Source organism: Aethalodelphis obliquidens, unplaced genomic scaffold, assembly GCF_003676395.1.
Source record: "Aethalodelphis obliquidens isolate GAN/ISIS:26980383/991018 unplaced genomic scaffold, ASM367639v1 scaffold3, whole genome shotgun sequence".
NCBI classification, from domain to species: Eukaryota; Metazoa; Chordata; class Mammalia; order Artiodactyla; family Delphinidae; genus Aethalodelphis; species Aethalodelphis obliquidens.
In genome coordinates this window covers 38,893,715-38,917,839 of record NW_020837947.1, presented here as the reverse complement: position 1 = coordinate 38,917,839, position 24,125 = coordinate 38,893,715, and the positions used below count along the sequence as shown (strand labels likewise).

Here is a 24,125-nt window from a genome sequence, read left to right as displayed (position 1 = left end):
TATCAGAGCTTGTTGAGAGGCTGGAGAAAGAGCTACAGCAAGAGATTAAATAAACTATTCCCCAGACCACTGTTTGTCATTTACATTAATGACCACTTGCCCAGAAAGCAGGGTAAGAATTGACTCCAATAAAGCCTATTTAGCATGTCTGTTCATCAATCAAACATTTACTAGGTTTTTCCCATGCACCAAACTCTGTGCCAGGTATGGGATCTGGCAATGACTACCAAGACAGCCCCTAACAAGAGCAAATATTCATTTCAAAGCCACTGACCTAAAATGGCTTTTTTTTTTTCTGAAAAACGTTAACAGATTTTTTTTCCCCTCTAGTTTTTAATCCAATGAACATTTCACTAATTCTTTATGGTTCTGCCATTTAGATGTTTGGTTTTTGAACTAAGGCCATTGAAAGAAGGTTGAGAGGCCATTAAGACTGATTAGGATAAAATACTAGCAAGGTCCTTTAGGTTTTTGTCTACTGAGATTGTACCATGAAATCCTCCTCAGGGACATCTGTCTAATAACTACAACTATTTACTTCTAATTAATTTTTTAAAACTGTTTGGTGTGGCATCACTGGGGCTGATGGAGCAAGGGGAAAGTTAAAGTTTTTGCCCCATTTTTAGAATTCATTTTTTCCCATTTCTCTCTTATTAATTGAGTGCTAATATCTAAGCTACATGCCCTTTTTTGGCGGTACGTGGGCCTCTCACTGTTGTGGCCTCTCCCGTTGCGTAGCACAGGCTCCAGATGCGCAGGCTTAGTGGCCATGGCTCACGGGCCCAGACGCTCCGCGGCATGTGGGATCTTCCCGGACCGGGGCACGAAGCCGTGTCCCCTGCATCGGCAGGCGGACTCTCAACCACTGCACCACCAGGGAAGCCCCATCTACATGCCCTTTTTGACCATAGTCTTTCTAATTGACCAAAATTTTAGATGTGGGAAATGCAAGAATTATGCACATTTCTGTCAGGTCTTACCCTGAGAAAATTTTACATGGTTCTCCTTGCTCTTCCCTTACTTTATACCATCCAGTATATCTGTGATTTCAAGAACAGCTCTGTAATTTGAAATTTAGTTTCTAAATTTCAAGAGTGACTTTTCAGCCATCTGCTATTGATTTATTGTTAACCTTTTAGTTCTGGAATAGGGTTTTAGAGCTTAATTTCATTGGAATTTATCTAGTCAATTCCATTAATTTATGCTAAGGTTGTGAAGATCGTTTCTGAATCACACAATTTGTTTCAGTGGAAACCAAATGGGAAGAGGTTTCCAGACTCCCATCAGTGTTCTTTTTGCCACATCTTTTTTAAAAAAAATTTTACCTTCACTTATTCCTTCTTTTTTTAATTTATTTTTTAATTGAAGTATAGTTGATTCACAATGTTTCAGGTGTACAGCAAAGATTTAGTTATACATATATATATTCTTTTTCTGATTCTTTTCCATTACATCTTCTTATTCTGGCTTTTAAGATGCAATATTGTATATAAATAATTGCTGAGCATTGTTTAAATAAATATTTCTGATAATAACCAGCAAAGGAAACACTGGAACCCAGCTAGTAAATTTCGTGAAGAGACATAATGCCTGAAAAATCGAGACAATGAGAGAAAGAAAACAAGAGTTCTCTCAGTCTCTCTTGATCTCAGTCAATTCTCAAGAAAAAAATTCTCCTCTATCTAGGCTTGTTTCTTATGAAGACTAGAGCGTCCGTGTGGAATTATCTCAAACACTGGATTGTGGATAGAAAAACTCTCTGAGAAACAGATCGAAAGTACAATCTTGATGTTGCCATGGTATATTTTAATAGCACCCCTGAAATGGGTTAAAAAACATAGTTTGTCTGACTCCACTTACGTGGAACTCCAAAGTCATTCTGGTAACAGAAACTGATCTAAACTGTTATTAAACTGTCTATTTTTTTTTAAGGGATAAAAATTGCTTTGGTAAGAACTTTAAAATTCAAAAATCTATTAATGAACCAGTCCAACAAAGCCTAGTAAAATGAAGGATCTGTATCTTTATTCATTCATCTTGATTCAAAATGAATATATCTTTAATCTTTTATGGTTATAGATAGAAGGAAAAAATTTTCTGCATCTAAATGTACTTGATGAAAAATTAGATATAAATATTGATATATGTCCTTAAAATTGCATTTCTCAGGGAAATATCCATTTAGCTTCTGAGAGTTTTTTTGTGAACACAATTGATACAAAGGAAAAGATATCAGGGCTTTCTAAATTAAAAGTATCTGATAAGTAATGTTAAAAGATTTTTGAAAAGTCCAACATAGTAAAAATTGTACAGATAAAATTGGAATAAAGAAATAATAAAAGAAAATAAATTAGCTAAACTGTCAAGCTTTCTTAATTTATTGAAGGAAGTGTTTAGGGGATTAAGTGTGGATTCTTACATGCTCATACTTCAAGGTGAGATAATGTTGGCATAACCATTTAGCACCTCCCTCAGTCTTGTCCACATTGTTTGGCAAGCTTCAGGTGGATGCTTCTGTGGTACGGTAATATCTTCTCTCTGGATATACTTTTCATCTCAAAACAATGTATAAACATTACACCTCCAGTTCTAGGAGATCTTGAGGCACAAAGTAAAATCAGAATGGATGTGATCATGGAAATATCCACAGTGAGGCGTTAACATCTACAGTTAACTATGTCAGCCTCAGACTTCCTGCTGTACTATCCACTGTTTCACACAATTCAGCCAGCTGACTCATGCATAACCTTAAGGCTCATCAGAATAAATTAATGAGTAAAGATTTGGAGATTATACTACAGTTCATTGAGGTACCCAGAGATTTCTAACTTTTTCTTTCTAAGTCACATATAAAGTATATAGTTTGGGATGGAATGAAAATATGTAGTTATTTTAATAAAAGCTAGGAAGTTTCTTTTTGCAAAAACAGCATTAGTGACATAACCCTTTTTATCTCCCTATGGTAACATGCTTAGACTTCAATAAAAATGAGAAATGTATATGAGTATTTATTTCACAAACTGGTGGATCAAACTATCACAAGTTCTAACAATATACTTTCCTGTTTTCAATATAGCAAAATATAATTTTCCTAGTTAGCAGGTTAATGAACATCTATTCTGATAATCCATTGTCAGTTGCTGTTTTCACTGTGGGTGGCTGAGTTTAAATGGACTTTTTTCCTTGTTCTTAGATGACATGGGCTTTGTTTGTCTCGCCTGGCATCCTGAGAAGTCTCTGTGGCATGACTGTGTCTCTGCCTTTCCAGCTCATTCTTTTCTTTAATTTTTGATTTTCTAAAAAGTCAGCATTCACATTCCCCAATGTCTTCACCTTGACTTGCTCAAAACATTGAGTGTTGTAGATAATACTAGTAAGTGTGATTTTATTGCTTTCTTTAGGTTTTCTGTTTCCTTTTTTAACTACCACAAATAATGTATTGAACACATATGCACTTACATTTTAGTAGAATATAAAAACAGAAAGAGAAAAAGGACAGTTTGCTTTTTAGATTCATCATGAGAATTTTCAGTCATTATTTTTTAAAAAGTTTCTCAAATGTAGTGAATAACAGCATATGCTCTCTTTTGAGCATACTCAAATCTGATTTCGAATGTCAAAGTCCAGTTTTTGGTTCCTCTATAATTTTCAGCAAAATTCCTAGGTAAAATTACAGACCAATAATCAAAGGGAACGAGGAGATTATGTGATACAGTATCCTTGATTTGTTTCAGAAAAATTTGGTATTGTTAAATTCACTAACCATCCTGGTTTTTCCTTTTAGTGACTTAGTGGCCTTGAAATAATTTTAATCCTATTGAAGATTTTATGTATCAGTCATGAATTAATCCTACTAAGACGACTTATAATTTTTAATACATATGGACATTAATGAAAATTTGCACATCAGGAAGTTTTTCATCAGAAAAAATGGGTTCAGTTTCTTTCATAGTTATTTGTGATTCTATGTGTGATTGTATGTGCATTTAGGCCTACTTATACTATCACCTAATTTTTTAATAGATGAGATTATCATTAATTTTTCAACTAAGAGGACTTCATTTGGAATTTAAGAATACAGATACTAATGAAAAATAGGGTTGTCATCTGGATTTACTGGGGAAAATTGCAGTACCAAAATTACAGGCACTGTCCTTTATAATTCCTGGTATTGTATACTTTTGAGGGTATCCTGATATACCATTTGGCTTCCTTGTTTTACCTTCTTGTTTGCCAAGACAAGTCTCAGTGAGGTTGAAAAAAGGTATTTGGGGCCAAATAATACAGTGTGGTTGAAAAACATTTGCCTCACGTAAATATAGTTTTGGTGAGAGAATATCTAAGATTTGCCTCTCCAACAATAATACCATGTGATCTTGGAAACCTTCTGTTATTATGGCTTTAATTTATTTAAACATAAAATTTTATGGGCTTAATCAATATTGTTAAACATAAGATGATCCTTCACTCAAGTTGTTAGTTTGAAATTCTTCGTAAAATGAAAAGCCAGCAAAGTAGTGTTTGGTTTCAATATAACATTTTCTTCAAGAGGATTGTAGCAGAAATAGTTGTTTAGAAGAAAAAAAAATCCTTAATATAATAAGGGGCATCCTAAAGAGATTGTTCTCCATCACATTGTAACTCATTGACTATTACTGAGAGAAAGATTTTCCAATGGTATGATGTTATATATATTGCAGTCAGTCTTTGCTTGAATCTTGTGTCTACTTACTTGTAATGAATTATAAAGCAGCTGTTGCAATGACCCTGCTCCTCCTCATCTTTTGTGTTGTGGTCGAGGCTTATAAGTGAAGGTTTTCTTCCCTAGTTGATGTAGCAATGCTCCTGCAGATATGCTACATAAGGTGGGCTTGCTGAAACTGGCTAGTCAAGGACGATTGCACGACTTGTGAGAGTTTTGTGTATCCACTCACAGCTCGTAACTACAAAACAAATTTTGTTTTCAAGGTTCATATAAGACCCAAGTTTAGAGTTCCTGGAAAATAATTCACATTACTTCTTGGGATGCTTCTATAATTCCTAGAATTATATTTTCAATGGCCGTCACCTTTATGCAAGACTCTGCCATAATGCCGATCTTATTTTATTTTTTATTACCTGCAAATTTCTTTACTAATGGATTTCAGACCAGAGAAAATTACTCATCAGAGTTAACAGAGGAAGAAAAACATGCAATCTCCAATCCTGTTTCTCTCATTCCTGTTTTCCTCTTAATGATACATAAGAATGCAAATTATTGAAAATATTTTTTGATCCTTGAATAAGAAACCAGGAGGAAAAAAATCCCCAGGCCATTTATTATCCCTATTTATGTAACATGCAATGTCAATTAAGTCTCCCCAAACAATCACAAAGGTAGTAATTTAATTGCAATTTTCTTGCCTTGTTAGCAGACTTCTTTGTGTCATTTGCTTCTTTTTTTAATTTGAATTTTATTTTATTTTTTTATACAGCAGGTTCTTATTAGTTATCTATTTTATACATATTAGTGTATATATGTCAATCCCAGTCTCCCAATTCATCCCACCACCACCCCACCACCCCCCTTGCTTTCCCCCTTTGGTGTCCATATGTTTGTTCTATACATCTCTGTCTCTGTTTCTGCCTTGCAAACTGGTTCATCAGTATCATTTTTCTAGATTCCACAAATATGCATTAATATACAATATTTGTTTTTCTCTTTCTGACTTACTTCGCCCTGTATGACAGTCTCTAGGTCCATCCACATCTCTACAAATGACCCAGTTTCATTCCTTTTTATGGCTGAGTAATATTCCATTATATATATGTACCACAACTTCTTTATCCATTCATCGATGGGCATTTAGGTTGCTTCCATGACCTAGCTATTGTAAATAGTGTTGCAATGAACATTGGGGTGCATGTGTATTTTGAATTATGGTTTTCTTTTGGTGTATGCCCAGTAGTGGGATGGCTGGGTCGTATGGTAATTCTATTTTTAGTTTTTTAAGGAACCTCCATACAGTTCTCCATAGTGGCTGTATCAATTTACATTCCCACCAACAGTGCAAGAGGGTTCCCTTTACTCTACACCCTCTCCAGCATTTGTTGTTTGTAGATTTTCTGATGATGCCCATTCTAAACGGTGTGAGTTGATACCTCATTGTAGTTTTTTTTTTTTTTTTTGCGGTACATGGGCCTCTCACTGTTGTGGCCTCTCCCGCTGCGGAGCACAGGCTCCGGATGCGCAGGCTCAGTGGCTATGGCTCACGGGCCCAGCCACTCTGCGGCATGTGGGATCTTCCCAGACCGGGGCACAAACCCGTGTCCCCTGCATCGGCAGGCAGACTCTCAACCACTGCGCCACCAGGGAAGCCCCTCATTGTAGTTTTGATTTGCATTTCTCTAATAATTAGTGATGTTGAGCATCTTTTCATGTGCCTCTTGGCCATTTGTATGTCTTCTTTGGAGAAATGCCTATTTAGGTCTTTTGCCCATTTTTGGATTGGGTTGTTTGCTTTTTTAATATTGAGCTGCATGAGCTGTTTATATATTTTGGAGATTAATCCTCTGTCCGTTGATTCATTTGCAAATATTTTCCCCCATTCTGAGGGATGTATTTTCGTCTTGTTTATAGTTTCCTTTGCTGTGCAAAAGCTTTTAAGTTTCATTTAGTCTCATTTGTTTATTTTTGTTTTTATTTCCATTACTCTAGGAGTTGGGTCAAAAAAGATCTTGCTGTGATTTATGTCAAAGAGCATTCTCCCTGATCTTCTATCATAAAGAGATGGCAATTGTGTTCCTATACTGTTAGCATTCATGGCACAACCTTTCTTTTTCTATCATTTATCAAGGATTAAAGACCCCAGAGGAGTCATCAGGGTAGAAGTGGAGATTTGTCCTCACACAATCCCAGGTTAAAATTCTATTTCTGCAATATTTTTGCTAAAAGGACAAGTTTCTTAAACTTCTTTAGCTACAGTGTTATCATGTATAAAATAGGGCTAAGGACAGACGCCAAATAAATCATAATTATCTTAGGTCTCCACCTCAGACTATCTAAAATGAGGCTGATTTGTAAAAAACTGAGCAAGAGGATTAGAACAACAGTGAAAATGTACATAACTTATGTCATGAAAGATCTATGAAAACATCCTTCAGAAACAGTGACTCTCTCACTTATGTAGGATAATTTGTAGTGTCCGTAAGGTAGGCAAAAAGACAGATGTTATTTCCTTTACTATCAATAGGAACCCTGGGATGGGAGGTGAGGTGGGTGTGATTGCTGAATCTTCTATCTGTCTATATTTACCAATTTGTGAGTGTGTGTGTGTGTGTGTGTGTGAATATATGTGTATGGTGTAGGTGTGTGGAGATGTAGCTGTGTACGTGAATTGCTAGGGTTTAGGACTCAAAGTGACACTCACTTGCTCTGTGATCTGGACTCTTAATTGTGGTTTCCTCATATTTAAAAGTGGGTAATTTCTGAGCCCCACATCAGGCTTCCGAACCTGGGGGTCTGGCAACGGGAGGAGGAATTCATAGAGAATCAGACTTTGAAGGCTAGTGGGATTTGATTGCAGGACTTCGACAGGACTGGGGGAAACAGAGACTCCACTCTTGGAGGGCACACACAAAGTAGTGTGCGCACTGGGACCCAGGGGAAGGAGCAATGACCCCAGGGGAGACTGAACCAGACCTACCTGCTAGTGCTGGAGGGTCTCCTGCAGAGGTGGCAGGTGGCTGTGGCTCACGGTGAGGACAAGGACACTGGCAGCAGAGGTTTGGGAAGAGTTCCTTGGCGTGAGCCCTCCAAGAGTCCACCATTAGCTCCACCAAAGAGCCCAGGTAGGCTCCAGGGTTGGGTTACCTCAGGTCAAACAACCAGCAGGGAGGGAACCCAGCCCCACCCATCATCAGTCAAGCAGATTAAAGTTTTACTGAGCACTGCCCACCAGAGCAACACCCAGCTCTACCCACCACCAGTCCCTCCCATCAGGAAACTTGCACAACCCTCTTAGATAGCCTCATCCACCAGAGGGCAGACAGCAGAAGCAAGAAGAACTACAATCTTGCAGCCTGTGGAACAAAAACCACAATCACAGAAAGATAGACAAGATATAAAGGCAGAGGGCTATGTACCAGAAAAAGGAACAAGATAAAACCCCCAAAAAACAACTAAATGAAGTGGAGATAGGCAACGTTCCAGAAAAAGAATTCAGAATAATGATAGTGAAGATGATCCAGGACCTCGGATAAAGAATGGAGGCAAAGATCGAGAAGATGCAAGAAATGTTTAACAAAAACCTACAAGAATTAAAGAACAAACAAACAGAAATGAACAATGCAATAACTGAAATGAAAACTACACTAGAAGGAATCAATAGGAAAATAACTGAGGCAGAAGAACGGATAAGTGACCTGGAAGACAGAATGGTGGAATTCACTGCTGCAGAACGGAATAAAGAAAAAAGAATGAAGAGAAATGAAGACAGCCTAAGAGACCTCTGGGACAACATTAAATGCAATAACATTCGCATTATAGGGGTCCCAGAAGGAGAAAAAGGACCAGAGAAAATATTTGAAGAGATTATAGTCAAAAACTTCCCTAACATGGGAAAGGAAATAGCCACCCAAGTCCAGAAACGGCAGAGAGTCCCATACAGGATAAACCCAAGGAGAAACATACCGAGTAAAATTTGAGTAATCAAATTGGCAAAAATTAAAGACAAAGAAAAATTATTGAAAGAAACAAGCAACACATGCACCCCAATGTTCACTAAAGCACTATTTACAATAACCAAGAAATGGAATCAACCTAAATATCCATTGACAGATGAATGGGTAAAGATGTGGTACATATATACAATGGAATATTGCTCAGTCATAAAATCAATGAAATAATGCCATTTGCAGCAACATGGATGGACCTAGAGATCATCATACTAAGTGAAGTAAGTCAGAGAAAGACAAATATCATATGATATCACTTCCATGTGGAATCTAAAAAGATGATACAAATCAACTTATTTACAAAACAGAAACAGACTCACAGACTTCAAAAACAAATTTATTGTTACCAAAGGGGAAAGATGTGGGGGAGAGAGAAATTAGGAGGTTGGGATTAACCTATACACACCACTATATATAATATAGATAATCAACAAGGACCTACTGTACAGCACAGGGAACTCTACTCAATACTCTGTAATAACCTATGTGGGAAAAGAATCTGAAAAACAATAGATATATGTATATGTATAACTGAATCACTTTGCTGTACACCTAAAACTAGCACAACATTGTAAATCAACTATGCTCCAATATAAAATAAAAATTAAATAAAAAAAGAAAGCAAATGCCTTCAATGCCCACCATTTTCTCTTAACTTTTTTTTATTATAAAATGAAGCACAAATAAATAAAACCTCACAAAATCAGTGTATAACTTAACATGTCATTATAAACACCCTTGTAAACACCACCCAGATCAAGATAATAGAGCTTTACCAGATACCCCAGAAGCTCCTCTATGTGCCCATCCCAATCATAACCTTTTGTGGCCCCCTAAAACTAACCACTACTCTAATTTTTATGGTGATCACTTGCTTGGCTTTCTTTATAGTTTTATCACCAAGTATCCATCTCTAGACCCTATAATTGCATTTTATCCATTTTTTAAGCAATATATATTTTAAGTCTCTATTAATCTACTAGTTCCCTCCTCTATTCCTTTCTCTTTCTTTCTGTTGAAGAATCCAAGTAATTCACACAGGAAATTTGCCACAGTATGAATTTCATTGACTGGACACTCATGGTGGAGTCAATATAGTTTCCCCTGTCCTCTGTGTTTCCTGCAAATTGGCAACTGGATCCAGATGCTCGATCAGAATGTTTACCCTTTTGGCATGCCTATAGTTAGTGTTGGGTTTGTTCATCATTGTCTGGTTGTCTCTCTTTCTGGATGTTATCCAGCCATTCATGCTCAAAGCCTAGATCCATTAATTCACATCATAAAATTGTATTTATTCAAATTCTATAATTTTATTTTCATGTATTGGTTTAAATACTTTAAAAAAGCTATGTTTCCTCTCATATACTATTTGTTCCCCCAGTGGTATAGTTTATACAAATAAGGCTTGTTTGTTTCCCTTTTATGCACCAGTTTTCAGGATAATGAATTGCAAGTATTATCCTTTTTGAAGCTCAAACTGATTCATGGAAACTTGACCGGTTGTTTCCTAAATTCTTTGGCATGATATTAGTGGTCTTTGATAGTTCCAGATTCATCCTCTACATTTCCTCCTTCAAACATGTAATTATCCATTTCTCTTTGAAACACTGGTTTCTTTAAGTGGGAAATGATATTTCAAAAGAATAATCTGGGTGCCAAAAGCTTGTGATTTTTTTTTCTAGGCCTTTTCAATGGACAGGACTGGAAAATGTATGTATATGCATTTACACATATATTTAAATATATGTACATAAAATCTGATGACTTAATACTGATACTTTCAATGCATATTTAATACTAATGAGTTTTTACTTAACCTCTTCTAAGTAGACTCATTTCTTCAGTATTCCACACCAAATGTTCTGTTCTTAAGGACACAGGGAATGATAGAATTAGTATATCTCATAATAATTAAATTGTTTTTTTCTACACACAGAACATCCTCAGAATAACAATATTCTGTATGATTCATGAGAATAGATAATTGTTTTACATATGCTCTCCCCAGTCATCTACTACTTTTTAAAAATCGTTGTACTATATTTACATTGTCAGAGAGTCTAGCTATTACAAATGCTGTCTCTCTTTTAACTCTCATTTAATTTTGGTTCTCCAAGTAAATATTTATTTAAAGATACATTTTCTTTCCTTCATTTCCTTAAATATGTTGTTCTATTTTCTTATGGCATGAAGCATTGCTGTCAAAAAATCTGACGAAAAATTTTTTTTTTAATGATGTTATTTCCCCCTATATGTTGTCATTTTCTCATTTTTTTCACAGTTGATTATTTTGCTAAAAAGTGATTTATAGTGGTTATTCTAGCGAATAACCAATAACTCTGGATTTAGGCCTTGTGGGACCTGAGGCACAGAAACCATCTGAGCCTATAAGAATTCTAACCTACAGGAGTATAACAATAAATTTGTGCTATTTAAGCTACTAAATTTGTGATAATTTGTTACAGCAGCTATAGAAAAACTTATACAGAGGCTTTGTATTCAGCTACTAATTGAAGTTGCTACTCTCAAATTGGCCCACTGTCCTTCAAAATGAATACTATTGGCTATTTAGAGATTCTCCTGGACTCAGGTCCATCAAATGTTCAGTAGGCTACTTCTGCTTCTTTTCATCAAGTTGCTGATACAATCCAAGTCTTTTAGCTGAAATAAATTTGTTCCCTGCAGCTTGTATTTTGCGGTTCTTAGGGATATCTTGTAAACTAGTTGCGTTATTAGAGTTGCCCAGAGGTTTTCATTTTTGTATTTAGTTTCTCTATTTTTTTTATGAGGATTCAGAGAGATTAAAAGCTATGCTGCTGCCATCTTCCCAGAATCTGTCTAACACTACTGTTCTCTTGTTAGTCTATGACTATTACCCAAAACATCATCTCCTTTTATGAATATTCTATAATTAACCTCATCTGATCTATGCCTGCCAAGAACTGTTGTCCTCATCTCTCTCAGTACTTCTGAATTCCACTACTACATATATTATACTATGTGGGCATGTGCCTATTAATATGCTACTTTGGAAATGCCACTTGATTATTCCTGCTGAGTGATATTTAGTTTTCCTTGGCTGTGGACAGTAACCATGTTCACTATATTTTAGTCACTTCCTGGTTGCACTTAGGATGGTACCAAACACCCAGTAGGCGTTTTATACATTTGGTTAAATCTGTGTCTAATGCACATAATGATTTTTCAATAAGAAAATCCAAAAGAATTCCAAGAGAAACAACTAAGAAGCTGTTATAACCAATGAAAAAATTTTGTAATGGTCAATGGAAAAAAAAAGAAAAATATACAAAAATATATACGGATTTTGTAAGTACCAGAAAAAACTATTTAAAAACTATTGATACAAAGATTCCATTTATAATAGCAATCAAAAATATAAATGACTAAGTAACAGACTTGCTGAGAAAGTTATATGACCTAAATGCAAATCCTTATGGAGGGGCAAAAGAGAATATTTTATACATAGAAACATACAGGCCATGTTCTTGAGTGTGATTAACTGTCAGAAATAATACCGTATTAGTATCAAAATAAGATTTAGGTGAATATACATGTTTCAGTAAGAAAGACCTTTCTAAGCATAATATAAAAGCCATAAATCATAGAATAAAGGTGGGAAGATTCAGTTCTCAATCTCTGTCTCTCCCCAAATAAAACTAGATCTTTGTAAATTAAAAACTAACATTAAAAAATTAAAAATAAAATGATAAGCTGAGAAAAAAACTTACATGTGTATATAAAAAAGTTTAATAATCTGTGTTGGTTACAGTATAAGGTAATATGATAATCTTGTTTAGTCAACATATGTTTAAAACAAACTTATTCACTAAGATGCACATACTCCAACCTCTAAGCAATTTGCCCTAAGATCATCATGGATCTAGGAAAATATTTCATTCTAAGTGTATTAATCATAGTATGATTTATAATTTAACAAATTGGAGATATGACAAATGTGAGAAACATAAATTTCCTAAAATACAGGATTGACCAAATTAATTATACCTCAGTAATACTAAGATATATAGGTATCAATTAAGAATAATGTTGGTTGTGTTTGTGTGTGCACGTGTTTGAGTGCATTGACTAGGAAGATATTTACAGTATTTTAAAATGGCAAAGCAGCTTACAGAAAGTGAGTACAGATTACTCCATCTCTTTTCAAGAAAAAAACTCTGAACTTTTCTGAAAACGGGTTTTAGACTTTTCTACCATTTAATTATATTAAACTCATTTTAACCTTTGAAATATGTTCATGATAAAGGAGATCATTTGCTGTTGTTGATGTTTGTTTACATCATCTAGTGGAAAAGCTGTTATTTGTATTTCTACTTCCCTTTCTATACAAAGATAACGTTGTTCATATCTTTGTTAATAGGAGCTTTTCTTGTTATTAGCAATTATTTAATTACAATAAAAATTTACTTAAATAGACTTACGTATATCCAGCCATCTGGAATTAAGTAGAAAAGAACAAAATTTGGAGTCATACACTTAAAAGAGAAAAAAGTGCTTAAATAAATAAATGACTGATTCAGTCATTCAGGTTAATAATGTCTGGCTATGTAATTTGAGTCAGGCAGTTTGAAATTGATATATGAAAAATATATAGAATTACATGTAAATGTGTAGATTAAAAAACTAACAAACTTATTACCTCACTTAGTGTGGATTTAAAACCTTGCCCTCAGATGACCAGCACACAGTAAAGGTACTACAGTCTTGTATTCTCTCAGATTTTAGTCTGTCACTCTATAAACTCTATAAATATTAAGGAGAATTGGACTCATGTAAACATATTCATGGCATGTCAATCAACAGTGTTGAGGCAAAGAAAGGAAGAAAACCGAGTAACTCCTCAAATGATAAATAGGAATACATTTCAGTAGTTTGGGTTGAAATTTTGTTTTTATTTCATATTGGACAACTTTTCATTATGTAGATGCAAAATAAGTAACTGAACAATCTTTAGATTTCCACTCCATGCAAATTCAAATTCTGGGAAAAGGCTTATAAGGGAGACTGACCATGCACTTGAGGCAGTTCCCTCTCTTTTAATGAGACTTTATTTTCTGATCACTAACAGATTTGGAGAAATTTCATTCTGTATTCTAGAATGTTTGACCCAGCCCACCAGCCTCCTAGATTGCTCCAGAGTCTGCCCAAAACAAGCTCAAGGATTATATTATAAATACTATTTAAAATGCTAAATGGTGAAGGCAGTTTTTCTCTCTAGAGAATGTTATGTTAAAACTAAAACAAAATTAGAATTATTTGTCACTAATTTTCTTCACCTACTCACGTGCAATTAACAAATATTGACTCATATTCTCACATTGTAATCAATGTTGTTTTTATATTAAAGTAAATTTTAAAATAATAATCTTTGAAAACATTTCAGTCAAGATAAAATTCTGATTATAGAAGACTCTAGTTTTTGCTAAGCTTCCTTTCACTATGTCTATGTGGATTCTCTTGATTAAGTCATTCTTATTTCCTGAAAGTGAACAAGACCTGGTTTTATCCCTGTTAAAGATTAAAAGTTTCAAACAATAAGTGGTCAGTACAGTAACATGAATTTTAAAGAAAAAGAAGCCAGAAAGTTATATCTCACTCCTTTTCCCAGGCTCTATCACTAGTCCTATTGCTCCAGCATGGGTAAGGTAGGTAAAAGGAGAGAACTAAGGGGAGAGCTTGGAAAGTCTTCAAGTTCATGTTTATTTAAACTTTAATCTCTAGAAAGCTACTCTCTTGAGTATTATCATATTTCACACCTACAATGGCTTGATTAGAAATTCTTGCTCACCTCTCTAGTTGAAGCAGAAAGTAGGAAGGTATGGTTTTCACACAGAATCAAGAAGAAATTGTAAATTTATAGACCAAACACTTTTAAAACAGGATGTGTTTTTTTTGCAGTTCATGGGCATTTGTCCTACTAATTAAGCCAAGATCATTTTAATGAGAAATTCAGTCTAATATTGGTGAGTTATATTCTAAATAAAGGCCAGTCAAATATGAGAAGCAATTAAGAGGACAGAGAAAAAAAAACAGGATGGAAATAAAACAGCATAAAAAAAAAGCAAAGAATGTTCTCTGCATTGCAATGTTAGACATCAAAGCAGCAAATCTATTGAAAATGCCCCAAAATTACAGGCACTTTAGAAAAATCAATTAATCTAAGAAAGCTATTAAGTAATTCTTGAGTTCTTATTGCAGTGCTAATTAAAGTTCATTTTGAATCTTTGAATTTTATCACAGAATTAAAATCACCAAACTAAAGTTCTCGCACTTAGTTGTTGGAAAATTTAGTTCATAGAAATAACTCCATTAACTAAAAATATGTGTATGAGTAGCATCAGAAAAATCTTTGAAAGGGTATACCAGAACTATTTTGTTTGACTGTTTCAAATGAGAAGAAAACCAATTCAACTCAGCTTAAGCGGAAAAGAATGTGTAATGGCTTGCACAACTGAAAATCCAGTTTGAGCAAATTTTGGTCACACACCCCAATTTACCACTATGGATGGATGGGTATGGGGGATGATGGACAGTTGAAGGGAGACATTAAGGTGCTTGACTGGCCAAGTCTGGACCAAGTGCTCTAACCCTGGAACTCTAGGCCAAAGTTAAAGGAATGTGGATATCTGAGCCAAAGTTGGAGGATGAAGGTTGCTTTAAGGATAAGGGAAAATGAATTTGGGATGTCATGGTTTAAAAAAAGAAAGAGAAAAGAAAGATAAGAAAACAAAAGGGCAGCTTTTACTGAGTAGTTGGAGACTGTGGCTGAATTTCATTTTGTTCTTTTTTTAGATTTATATTCTCTGATGTGAAAACTAAAGTATTTGCAGTTATTCTTACTGTGGAGTGCAAAGTTAATAGCAAATTAAACTAGTAATAATACCCAAAGTGCTATTATATATAGAAAGCTTGGACTCCAGATAAGATGCTCCATATGAGTGAATTCTGAGGTCAATTAATTCACTAAAAGCCATGTACATCCAGGGCTTCTGGGCATTGCTGAATACAACAGTGATTCTTTGGGTATGAGGCAAGGTCATGCACCAGTCACCCTCCTCAGGAATATATCTGGATCAGAGTTAATGCCAGAAATGTGTACATCAGGCCTTTGGCAAGAACACTGTGAGACTCTAAATTGATCTTGGTGCTTCTAATCTCTCCTTTGGGAATTTTAATCTGTTCAGTGAGTGGATCATGGGGTGGAGCTTAGGTCAAGAAACAGAAATTCAGTCTGTGGAGTCAAAATATATTTCTCCATCCTTGTAAAAAAAAGGAGGCACATAGTTGGTGCATGCAAGGTTTCAACATGATAGTGAAAAGGAAGCACTTAAAATAGGTTTATGAGAAATGAATATGGGTTTTGTTTTGCTATTACAATAAGTTTCTATGTAAAGCATTGTCATAAAGCTAATTTTCTGTGATATGTCTTTCCAAAGGTGGCTGTCTTAAGAAAGAATGGGTTACACCAAGCAAAACATATTATTTCTACATTGCAAATTAGAAATGGCACTTGATAATGTATGAGGCTTGTCTGTTTATTGTGATGACTTAAGTATGTAAAACTTCCATTCTCCTAATTTATTTCTTCTTGAAATCAAATGAACTAATGTGTGATTTTGTTTCTTTCAAAACAAGCAAAAGCCTTAGTTCCAGGATTAAGGATAATCCTTAATCCTCAAATATGCACTAATAATATAAATTATAAGCAGAATTTATATTATTCTGCTTGGTTATTTGACAAGTAAATAATCCATTATACCAAGATACCTCCTTGCTAAAAGCACACACAGAGTGAACCCTAATGTAAACTATGGACTTCAGGCGACAGTGATATGTCAGTGTAGGTTCATTGATTGTAACAAGTGTACCACTCTGTTATGAGATATTGGTAGTGGGGGATGTGTGTGTAGAGTGAACAGAGCGTGTATGGGAACTCTCTGTACTTTCCACTCAGTTTTGCTGTGAACCTAAAGCTGCTCTAAAAATTAAAGTTTATTAACTAAATAAAGCATAATAAATATGTTTCACGAAATTACATGTTACTCTAAAAAGCATCCCAATAATTATATTCATAGTGGCAGAAATTCAAGCAATTCATAAAACTTATACTCCCAATTTTTCTAGTTTACTTGTTTTCTTTAGGTAGTTCTTTCTCCCTTTCTCAATTATCTTATACTGATACCGTTAACCTTTAAAAAAAATTCATTCCCAGAGTTTATATTATTTCTGAAGTATCCTTGAGATGGTCAACCCACTTTTGTAAAAGTATGAAGCACAAGCACTTTATCCTTCCAGAAATATTACATTTCACAGTTCGCTTTTGTGGAAAAGTCAGTAACAAACCACCACCCATCTGCTTGCTTAATAGAATATTTCAGTCAATGAGGCTGGTGTCTAGAGCCAGGCAGGCCTGGTGGCACTGGGCTTTAGCCAAACATCTCAAACTATTTTTCTAAATGTTTTAGGTCCAGCAAAATACAAATTTGGTTTTACCAAATGCTTTTCTCTTTAATTTTTTAATTTGTGCACATTGTGAGGGAAATGTAATCCATCTGGTTCACTGGCACTTAATTCAGCAAATTATTGTTTTGTAAGAGGAATCTGATATCCAAGAAGCCTTGTGAGCCTTTTTATGAGCGTTTGAAAACGTCTACTCTCCTCCTCCAAGACCCGTTAGAACCCCTGGGAAGTGGGGTTTTCCAAAGGCAAGTGGAACTCAGAGCTCAGAAGGCACTGTTTTAGTGAAAAATATCGTGCTCTTAATATTCCTCATCTGAGAAAAGTTTTGTCCACAACTACCAGAAGGATTAATTAAAAATACAGTTTAGTGGATTTAATTATTAGGCTTTTGTTTCCAATTTCTTGGTTTCTTTTGAATTTTTTCTAATCCCAAAAATATCCCTGAGTGGGGTGATGCGTGGTTCCCAACCTATTTAATTTCTTTTTTCTATACTCTGAGCATCAAAAGGTTATGTTTTTCTACAAAGGTTTTGATTACCTCTAAGTGATTCCATTTCCCTGCGGCCCGGCTCTGTGTACACTTGAGTATGTTTGCATAGTCTGCTATAGGCATACACCAAGCATATTCCATATCACTAACTCTACAGGATCTTGATGCATGTTACACTTAAGAAGCCTTTGTGGACTTGTAAATTTTAGAAACACTGGATTAAAGGAAGCCAAATAGATTTCTTTATTTCAGGATTTGGGGGTCTTTACTATTTTAATGAGCCTTGTGCATCCCTTAAGAGAGGACAGCATATGGAGCACCGCAGAAACGTGTTCTGCCATGGAATACGATTTTCTCAGAGCATCTGGTTGGACTAGAGATCTGTGGGAAAAACTTGGGAACTTCTGATCTACATCTTTTCTCTTTGCATTACTCTCCTGGTGTCTATTGTCTAAAGACAAATAACAGACTGCCTTCTTTTTAAATTTAATTTAATTTTCTTTTCATTAGAATGACAGAAATATTCTATTTGACTGAAGAGACAAGCCCTACCATCAACAGAGAATCTGAAATATCAAAGAATATTTTGCAACTACCGTTTGAATGGAAATTCCCACTTGTTTGCATTGCTTAGTGGGCTAGTGGGTGGTGGGACTGCTTGGCTTTAGAAGAGCTAGTTTCTTTAATTAATTTCTACCAAATTGCACTAATATATACAATTTATCTTTCTTTTTTTTTTAGCACAATTCTGTGAGAATTGGCACATATTTACTAAGATGGGAAAAAAAGGAAGTAGAAAGAATTTTTTAAATAGCCTAAAAGTAAAAAAGAACTAGTGTTGGAAGCCTTTTCTATAACAGAGACTTTGTTATGTCTGTCTGTCTATCAATCTATCTATCTGTCTATCTATCTATCTAGTCATACATATGAGGATACAGGAATTTGGAATTACTTTCTTTTTATTTCCTAAATCATTCTGAGGTTAACCTCTCTAAAATGACTTTTCAGCATTTGTCTCAACCCCATGCCTCAATTTGCTACCTGGTTAAGGAACCTCCTTGGGAGATGAGTGGGTGGAGAAACTGCTTGTCTGCAAACACCTATGAGAACAGTCACATTCTTTGTAAGAGTTCATATAAATCTTTCAATTCACAGATGCCTTGGGAGGTATGCAGGGGAGCGAGGGAGGTCATGAATTCATGACTCAGAAGAGGAAAGAAATAACTTCTTTTCTCTGATGAGACAGTTCTACCCTGGAGTGATACTTTCTCTCTTGAGCAGCTTCTTTATTGCTCTAACTCTAACCTCAACCTCCATTGTCACGGCCTAGGATGCACTTAAACACACAGTTGTCGTTTATTGAAACCACTTGAATTAGCTATGAGCCTTGCCTCTCACTCTGCCCTTGTATTCCATCTCCCAGTTTGCTCTAGAATGGTCAAAAATGATGCTCTCTTCCACTGCCCTGACTGCAAGTATGTCTCAAAGTTGTTCCTGTTAACAAAGGGAATCACAAAAGATTCATGATTTCCTCTCTGTTTATATAATGTGTTTTTTGCATTATACATGCTACTATAAATTCATATGTTTATTCATAAACCATTCATGTGACTCTTCATTCACTCATATATTCATTCATGTATGTATTCATCTATTTAACAAATATTTATTCAGCACCTACTATGTAGAGGTTAGAAACTTTCCAAAGTTTCTCACTTTGTAACCAGGTAAAAGTCATCCCAGAGTTTCTGAAAAAGACTTCCAGATGAAATGTAAAAACACAGAACAGAATAAATATTAAAGGTCAATAGCAAATTAATGGCAGCTTTAATTCATTTTAGCTTAGAAATGATGATCTTTTCTTAAGCTCGTATAAAATCCACATAATTCTAGGATTAATATTGGGTCCAGAATCACAGGGAATAGTATTTGGCTTAAACTGAGTCAATATTCTACATTTTCCCTGCATTTCAACTTATGATTTTATTATGCTTTTATTTTAGTTGTTAAGTGAAATATCATTTTGGAATGAAATATCCTAGAGATAGAATGGCATACTCTATAAGTCCTATAACAGAATTAAGTGCTACACTGGTATTTACTCCCATGTTGTTTGTTTATTTGTTGTTGTTGTTAGATACATTTTAAACAGCTAGTTTGGAGAAAGGAAATCATTTCTCCAAAGAAATTTTTAAAAGATTTAAAAACAAAATAATTTTTTCTTTTATGCCTATATCACCAGTTCTCTTAAATATTTGAAACTCTGTTTTTCTTTTAACAAAGCCCCCTTTTCTCTGCTTCTGTTTATATCCGATATCCCCAGAAGAGTTGTCTATACTCAATATATCTTCAGTTACTTTCTTTTTGCTGTTAAATGAATGCTAATTTGGCTTCATCTCAATCATCATTCTAAACTCTATTCTACCAGTTGCCCAGGCTGATAATACTGGGAGTCATCTTTGACTCTGCTCTATCTCTCACACCCCATATCTAACCCAACAGCAAATCATGTCAATTCTATCTTTAAATGTTATCCAGGATCCAAGTGGCTGACTCATCACTTCTACTGCTACCAGTCCAGTCTAAGCTCCTGCACTGGTGGTGGCAGTCAGGCTTCAATTGTTAAAGAAGACTCTCAGAGCTCAAAGTGAAAATGATTATAAATCTAAGGTTTATTATTGGAAAAACATACGATAAAACAACAGTTAAGGTAAGGCTGCATTCTAGCCAAAGCCTGTCTCATAGCAAGGATCCTAGAGAGGCTGAGCACGCGCTCCAATCATCCTCCCCTGCAGGGCTCTGTTGTTTTCTCTCAAAGATCAGGGACCACAGATGTGTGTACCTCACAGAACACCCTGGGATCAGGAAACCCAAAATGAATTTCTGAACAGGATATTTTATACTTTGCTGTCATGCAGGCTTATTTTTCGGTAGATAAACAGCCCCAGTGTCAGAACCCTCTAGGAGTCTCACTGAGACCAGGTACAAATCAGCAATCTCACTGTTGTAGATAAACAAAATCAATAATGCTGACAAACTGGTAAAAGCCATCCTAAAACTTGCATGGGAATCATGGTTACAAAGCAACATTATCATTCAGTATATTTTGTGCCTTGTCTAGAGATTAGTACATCCAGATACATCTCTTATTATTATTTCTTTTTAAACTATCCAGTGACACAATCGGTTAGCGAGCCATACTTATACAGATACATCTCTTACTTCAGCCAAACAGCTCAGGCCAATTTCAGGCCTGCGGGAATTAACCATCACAGCAAACCCCCATTAATTTTCTCCTGAATTATTCTAACTTTCCCTGCTTTCATTTTGACACTTGACTGCCTACTTTTAACATAACAAGCAGTGATCCTTTAAGAATGCATCAGAGCATGTCACTCATCTGCTTAAAACTCTCCATGAATTCATTCCTGTCTTGGCCTAAAAGGTACAAACAATCTGGAACCCCTACTTCCTTCCCTCTTCAGCTTCATCTACTACAGCTTTCCCTGTTGCTTACTCCACTCTGATCACTTTGGTGTCCTTACTCTGGAGGCCGTGACTACATAGAGCCCTTGCACTTTCTGTCCCCTCTGTTGAGGGTGCATTCTTCCCCCATATAGTGGCTTGACATCCTCCCTCATCTCCTTTAGGTCTAGTCTCAAATTCCACCTTCCTAGTGAAGCTTCCCCTGACTACCTCATTGAAAGCTGAAAACACTCGTCTTTAAGTGCTCCCTTTTCATCTTCTCAACTTTAATTTTTCTCCAAATAACTAATAACCATTTAATGTACTATATATTATACTATATTCTATATACTATATCTTTTCTTTACTGTCTTCTCCATTGATTATAATCTCTCCAAGGAAAGAGCTGTTTATCAAACAGGCAAATCAAAGCACCTAGGATAGTGCCTGCTGAATGAATGAATGACAGATTATAAATTCATATCTGAAAACCTAGAACATTCATTAGAGCTCTGGACTTAAAAGCATATGAATCATCTCCCCGGTCAAACACCTGCTGTTTATAAAAATAGAAGTCTTATTTCATAATACCAAGAAACTACTGAATTCCAAGAAGAATGTTGGGTTTGTGCATATGAATATAATACCTGCCTGAAGCAGAATTAAGGGATATAATTCAAATATTCTATGAATTTAGAAAAGATCATTGCTTTTAAATTTCCTCTATAAATTTGCGCTTTTAGACTACAAGTAACTGAAGAAATTAGGTAATATTTTTGTTAAACTATATATTAAGATACTGTGAGATAAATCAAGATAACTCCTCAAATCTTAGCCATGAAGAGGCATCCAGAATTTAGACATGGCTTTCCATTAAAGTGATTATGGAAGATTTCATAGAGGATATCCACTGAGGCTGAACTCTGAGCCATACATTCAATTGCCCATGGTTTTACCTAGGTATCTCCCAGGCATCTCAAACTCATCATGTCAAAAGCTGGCGCTTCATTTCCCCAGACTAAATCTTTGACGCTCTAATCCTAATCTCACTGAATGGCATCAGCATCCACTTAATTGAAAACAAACAAACAAACAAAACCTGGGAGATATTTTTAACTCCTTTCTTTCAGCCCCCAAGACCAACTAAACATCTATTTTATCCAGTAAGTATGTGTATGTCCACCTACTTCTTTCCATCACCACTAACACCACTCTAATTAATGCCGCCATTATTTTTTACCTTCATTCTCACCAAAACCTCCTAACTAATCACCCTGCCTTCCATCTCATCGACCTCTACGTTCTCCATGTTACAGGCCAAAGTGAACTTACAAAAATGTGAACTGACTGTGTCGCTCTTCTACTTCATTCAGACCCGAAAAACTACATAAGCAAAGTAATTTCCAAGATATATTGTTATAAGGGTACTATAACACATTACTGACAGGGGATTTTTGCAGAAACTAATGTCTGCGGCCTTGATATGTCTCCAGTCAAAAATGTGATAATTATGTTTGAAAGTTATCTTGAAATCAGGAGCTTTGAAAGTGCCTCTAATTATGTGATTTTCTGGCCTTAAATAGTACTTGCTAGGAGCAAGTAATGACAACTCTTCGCTGTACCCTTTGTGCACTCTTGAATCGCGAATCGAGTGTCATTACTGATTGTCCTCTTTTCTCTATTACATGTAAGCAATGCTGTTCAACCAATGACTATGTTCTATGTGAGTGCAGTGTGTTAGCATAAAGCAATAAATGAGCAAGACCCCCAAATCTTCTTAAATCCATACCACGCAGATGGTTAATACTCATTGTGTAGCAAAGATTCTAAGAAGTTGTTACAAAAGTTAATGATGATGTGATTTCTGTTTACTGGAGGAAGAGCAGGCTCCTGAGTCCTTTGTAGAAAGTTGGTCTCTCTTTCCCTTTGGCATAGATTTTCTGTGCCCGGCAGAAATCAATTAATCTTTTCATGCCCAAGTTTATGCCTCTGTAAACTGAAGAAAGCCCTTGCTACCTACGCTCAGAAGAATGTTCTGATAAATAATGAAGTCATGTCTGAAAAGTACTATATAAAAACAAAGTATCGTTATGTTTTTCTTAAATCAGAATTAGCTTGTTTTCCAGTTTCTAAATAGCCTGTAATAACTGAAGGACAGTTCAATATTTTCTTGACCCTTTTTTCCGGGTTACTCAAGCAGCTCTTAGAAGTGCTAACATGCACATATAATACTACATACATTGTAAACTAGTTCACTCATAAACTAATGGTTTGCAAGTACAGTGTAGGATATTTCTGTTAAAAAGAAAATGAGAGGCATCTGCCTCATTTTCAATATTTTCCAAGCTAAGTAACCTGACTATCATCCCCTTCAATATGGTTAGATTCACTTTCTATAGTAAATGTACAAAAATCAGTTATTGGGGAAAAGCAAAAATGTGATGCCACTTTTTCTGACCAGTAGAGGAAACTTTGATCTTTCAAGCAATAGAATGTTCACTATTAGAGCACTGACATTTGGGGGAGCACCTGGAAGCTGATGCAGCAAATCTTAACTAAATAACCCATTGCTTAAAACAGCATCAATCTGACCTCCTCTTTTCACCATGAGATACTGTACCCATTTATAAAGTGCTTTTGGGTTGAGGTAAAGAACATTTTCTAATATTATGCAGTTTTTCACTGCCTCTGTGCAGTCCTCAATTATTTTTAGAGTTTGGAATATTGGGGGAAATGTTTTTTTGGGTTTTGTACTTCACAAAATTCAATTAAATTCTAACTTTTGTGAAGCAAACTCACTCTTTCTTCATTCCAGGAAATGCAACAGAATTAGCTACGTTGAGCCTTTACGAAAATGTGTTCAGACAGGGAAAGGCACATAATAGATGTCTGATGTTTAGTAAAAGATGTATTGCTAAGATATATTTCATTATGATCATTTTCTTGAACTTTTCTT

At 35.3% G+C, this 24,125-nt stretch overlaps 1 long non-coding RNA gene across 3 annotated transcripts in view; it reads right to left on the bottom strand.

Annotated features, from left to right (window-relative positions):
* The window catches only part of LOC113609842 (uncharacterized), a 48,420-nt gene that overhangs the window by 7,955 nt on the left and 16,340 nt on the right, over positions 1-24,125 (bottom strand). Inside the window, exon 5 of one of the 3 annotated variants that reach the window (XR_003428842.1) lies at positions 4,733-4,943. The exons of the other annotated variants lie outside the window; for them this stretch is intronic. This is a non-coding gene — a long non-coding RNA (uncharacterized LOC113609842). The remainder of the gene's footprint in view (positions 1-4,732; positions 4,944-24,125) is intronic. 3 annotated transcript variants of the gene reach the window in all.